The sequence below is a fragment of the Salvelinus alpinus genome, chromosome 24, assembly GCF_045679555.1.
Source record: "Salvelinus alpinus chromosome 24, SLU_Salpinus.1, whole genome shotgun sequence".
NCBI classification, from domain to species: domain Eukaryota; kingdom Metazoa; phylum Chordata; class Actinopteri; order Salmoniformes; family Salmonidae; genus Salvelinus; species Salvelinus alpinus.
The window spans coordinates 37,930,148-37,935,147 of record NC_092109.1 but is presented as its reverse complement, the minus strand read 5'-3'; positions in this window follow the sequence as shown (position 1 = coordinate 37,935,147).

Here is a 5,000-nt window from a genome sequence, read left to right as displayed (position 1 = left end):
AGGTAGACAATACACAAATGTGAAACAAACAATACAAATTAACAGTAAACATTACACATACAGAAGTTTCAAAACAATAAAGACATTACAAATGTCATATTATATATATGCAGTGTTGTAACAATGTACAAATGGTTAAAGCACACAAGTTAAGATAAATAAGCATAAATATGGGTTGTATTTACAATGGTGTTTGTTCTTCACTGGTTGCCCTTTTCTTGTGACAACAGGTCACAAATCTTGCTGCTGTGATGGCACACTGTGGAATTTCACCCAGTAGATATGGGAGTTTATCAAAATTTGATTTGTTTTCGAATTCTTTGTGGATCTGTGTAATCTGAGGGAAATATGTGTCTCTAATATGGTCAGACATTGGGCAGGAGGTTAGGAAGTGCAGCTCAGTTTCCACCTCATTTTGTGGGCAGTGAGCACATAGCCTGTCTTCTCTTGAGAGCCATGTCTGCCTACGGCGGCCTTTCTCAATAGCAAGGCTATGCTCACTGAGTCTGTACATAGTCAAAGCTTTCCTTAAGTTTGGGTCAGTCACAGTGGTCAGGTATTCTGCCACAGTGTACTCTCTGTTTAGGGCCAAATAGCATTCTAATTTGCTCTGTTTTTTTGTTAATTCTTTCCAATGTGTCAAGTAATTATCTTTTTGTTTTCTCATGATTTGGTTGGGTCTAATTGTGCTGTTGTCCTGGGGCTCTGTGGGGTGTGTTTGTGTTTGTGAACAGAGCCCTAGGACCAGCTTGCTTAGGGGACTCTTCTCCAGGTTCATCTCTCTTTAGGTGATGGCTTTGTTATGGAAGGTTTGGGAATCGCTTCCTTTTAGGTGGTTGTAGAATTTAACGGCTCTTTTCTGGATTTTGATAATTAGTGGGTATCGGCCTAATTCTGCTCTGCATGCATTATTTGGTGTTCTACGTTGTACACGGAGGATATTTTTGCAGAATTCTGGATGCAGAGTCTCAATTTGGTGTTTGCCCCATTTTGTGAAATCTTGGTTGGTGAGCGGACCCCAGACCTCACAACCATAAAGGGCAATGGGCTCTATGACTGATTCAAGTATTTTTAGCCAGATCCTAATTGGTATGTTGAAATTTATGTTCCTTTTGATGGCATAGAATGCCCTTCTTGCCTTGTCTCTCAGATCGTTCACAGCTTTGTGGAAGTTACCTGTGGTGCTGATGTTTAGGCCGAGGTATGTATAGTTTTTTGTGTGCTCTAGGGCAACGGTGTCTAGATGGAATTTGTGGTCCTGGCGACTGGACCTTTTTTGGAACACCATTATTTTGGTCTTACTGAGATTTACTGTCAGGGCCCAGGTCTGACATAATCTGTGCAGAAGATCTAGGTGCTGCTGTAGGCCCTCCTTAGTTGGTGACAGAAGCTCTCTCTCTCTCTCTCTCTCTGTCTCTCTCTCAATTCAATTCAATTTGCTTCTTTGGCATGACGTAACAATGTACATATTGCCAAAGCTTATTTACAATATAAAAAATGAGAATCAAAATGGTCAACGGGACAACAGTAACAACAATAACCAAGGGTAAAAATAACCATACATTGAACAATAACAATAAACATACAGTAGAGGACATGTGCAGGTTGATTGGTCTGTCAGACACTGTCCCTCAACTTATGGCAGGAAGCAATGTAGTGCGCTGCCAACCCACAGCTCTCTGCGTCCTCCCCCAACAGGACGGGTAGCCTATCCTCATCAGAGAGGTCTTTGAAACCTTGAATAAGAGTTTCAAATTTGGGGAAATGACACTCTCTAATTGTTTTATATTTTTGACATTTTGTCAGGAAATGCAGCTCCGTCTCAGGTTCTGCTGTTGTGCAGTGGTTGCACAGCCTTTCCTCTACAGGGAGCCAGGTTTTCCTGTGTCTACCCTTCTCAATGGCAAGGCTGTGCTCACTGAGCCTGTACTTTGTCAAGGTTTTTCTAAGGTTTTGATCAGTAACCATGGTCAAATATTTAGCCACGGTGTACTGTCGATTTAGGGCAAGATAGCACTGCATTTTGCTATGTGTTTGTGCTTGTGTTTCCCAATAAGCAATATAGTTTTGTTTTGACTGTGTTGTAATTTGGTTTATCCTGATTGACTGGATGTTCTGGTCCTGAGGCTTCAGTGTGTTAGTAGAACAGGTTTGTGAACTCAGCCCCAGGACCAGCTGGATGAGGGGACTCTTTTCTTTGCTCAGCTCTGTTTCCAAAACTTAATTGCTCTTTTTTGAGTTTTTATTATTAGTGGATATTTGCCTAATTCTGCTCTGCAGGCATTGTTTGTAGTTTTCCTCTGGACATGTAGGAGAATCTTACAGAACTCTGCATGCAGGGTTTCAATGGGATGTTTGCTTGTTTTGCAAGTGGACCCCACACCTCGCTGCCATAAAGTGCAATTGGTTAAATTACATATTCCATTCGTTTTAGCCAAATTTTAATAGGTATTTCAATTTGAATTTGCTTTTTAATGGCGTAGAATGCCCTGCGTGCTTTCTCTCTCAGTTCATCCACTGTCTCATTAAGGTGTCCAGTTGAGCTTATTTTTAACCTAAGTAATTGTAGTGTGTGCAGTACTCTATATATTTTGTACCAATTGAGAACTTTGGTCTAATTCCCTGAGATCTGGATCTTCTCTGGAAAATCATTATTTTAGTATTTTTGGGGTTTACTGTCAGGGCCCAGGTCTGGCAGTACTGCTCTAGCAGGTCCAGGCTCTGCTGTAGGCCATGTGCTGTGGGTGACAGCAGGCATAGGTCATCTGCGAAGAGTAGGCATTTAACTTCTGAATTATGGAGACTAACACCAGGGGCTGAGGATTTTTCTAGAATAGTGGCCAATTCGTTGATGTAAATATTGAAGAGTGCAGGGCTCAGATTACAACCCTGACGAAGGCCCCGCCCCTGGTTAAAGAATTGTGTTCTTTTCTTGCCATTTTTAATGCTGCACGTATTGCCAGTATACATTGATTTAATTATGTCATATGTTTTACCCCCTACACCACTTTCAATAACCTTGTAGAAGAGTCCTGTATGCCAAATAGAATCAAATGCTTTTTGGAAGTCGATAAAACAAGCGTATATTTGGTATTATTTTGGTGGACATGTTTATCTATCAGGGTGTAAATATGATCAGTTGTGCGATGTTTTGGTATAAATCCAATTTGGCTTTTACTCAAGACATTGTGCTTATTAAGGAAGTTTAGAACTCTTACATTTATAATACTACAGAAAACCTTCCCCAGGTTACTGTTCACACAAATGCCTTTGTAATTGTTAGGGTCAAATTTGTCTCCGTTTTTAAAGATTGGGGTTATGAGTCCTTGATTCCAGATGTCAGGGAAATAACCTACACTCAGGATCAAATTAAACAGTCTTAATATAGCCAATTGAAATTTTGCACTAGTGAGTTTGAGCATCTCATTTAGGATGCCATCAGGTCCGCATGCCTTTTTAAATTTGAAAGCCTGAAGTTTCTTACAGAGCTCCTGGTCAGTAATTGGGGAGTCCAGTGGATTTTGATTGTCCTTTATAGCTTTTTCTAATCCATTCACCTTCTCATGAATTTGGCATTGTTCTGCGTTTGTGTCAATTTGAACGGTGTTGTAGAGTGTTTTAAAATGGATTGTCCATATGTCACCATTTTGTATCGCTAATTCCTCTTGTTTAGATTTTTTTGTTTTTCCAATTTTGCCAGAAGTTGTTTGTGTTTATGGACTCCTCAATTAGTGTCAGCTGCTTGCTGTTGTACTGTGCTTTTTTGGTTCTGAGTGTTACATTTATAGAGTTTTAAAGTCTCACAGTAATGAAGGCGTAATTCACCATTATTTGGGTCTCTGTGCTTTTGGTTGGATAGTGTTCTAAGTTTTTTCCATATAATTTTACAATCTGCATCAAACCAGTTGTCATCTGTGATCTTTTTAGTTTAGTTTTTTTAATCAATTTCAATTGTGCTTCTTTTGCTGTTTTGCTGAATATATAGTTGATGTTTTGTACTGCTAGATTGATGCCTTCTTTACTGTGAGTGAATGTGGTTTCCAGAAAGTTATCTAAGAGTGTTTGGATATTTTGGTTCCAGGTTGCTTTCTGGTATTCTTCTGTGCTGTTTTGGGCCCATCTGTATGAATGTCTGATGTTGTACAGCTTACTGGGCAGTGAATGAGCTGAGAGAGAAAGGGTCAATGTCTGTGATCATATAGTCTACTGTACTGTGGCCAAGAGGTGAGCAGTAGGTGAATCTCCCCAAAGAGTCCCCCCGTAACCTACCATTGACAAAGTACAGACCCAGGCTTCTACAGAGCTGCAACAGATCCCTTCCGTTTTTGTTGACGGTGCTGTCACTGTTGTTTCTATTGGGGAGATTAAGACAGTTAGAAACATTATGGCCTGTAATAAAGCTGTCCCCTCGTGTGCTCGTTAGATCAGGTAGTGTTCCTGTGTGCTCGTTAGATCAGGTAGTGTTCCTGTGTGCTCGTTAGATCAGGTAGTGTTCCTGTGTGCTCGTTAGATCAGGTAGTGTTCCTGTGTGCTCGTTAGATCAGGTAGTGTTCCTGTGCGCGCATTTGTGTCCCCACAGATGAGCACATTTCCCTGGGCCTGGAAATGGCACGTCTCTTCCTCAAGGGTGGGGAAGATCTCCTCTGAGTAATATGGGGATTCTGAGGGAGGGATATATATTGCGCAAAGGAACACATATTTTTCTGTCAGTACAAGTTATTTTTTAAAGTTTTAACCAAATGTGATATTTACCAATTTTGAGGGGATCAATTAGATGTTGTAGTTCGGATTTGTACCAAATGATCAGTCCTCCAGAGTATCTGCCTCTATTGACAGAGCTGTGTTTTTTTACCTCTCTGTAGCCTCTCTCTCTCTCTCTCTCTCTCTCTCCCCCCCCCCCTCTCTCTCTCTCTCTCTCTCTCTCTCTCTCTCTCTCTCTCTCTCTCTCTCTCTCTCTCTCTCTCTCTCTCTCTCTCTCTCTCTCTCTCTCTCTCTCTTTC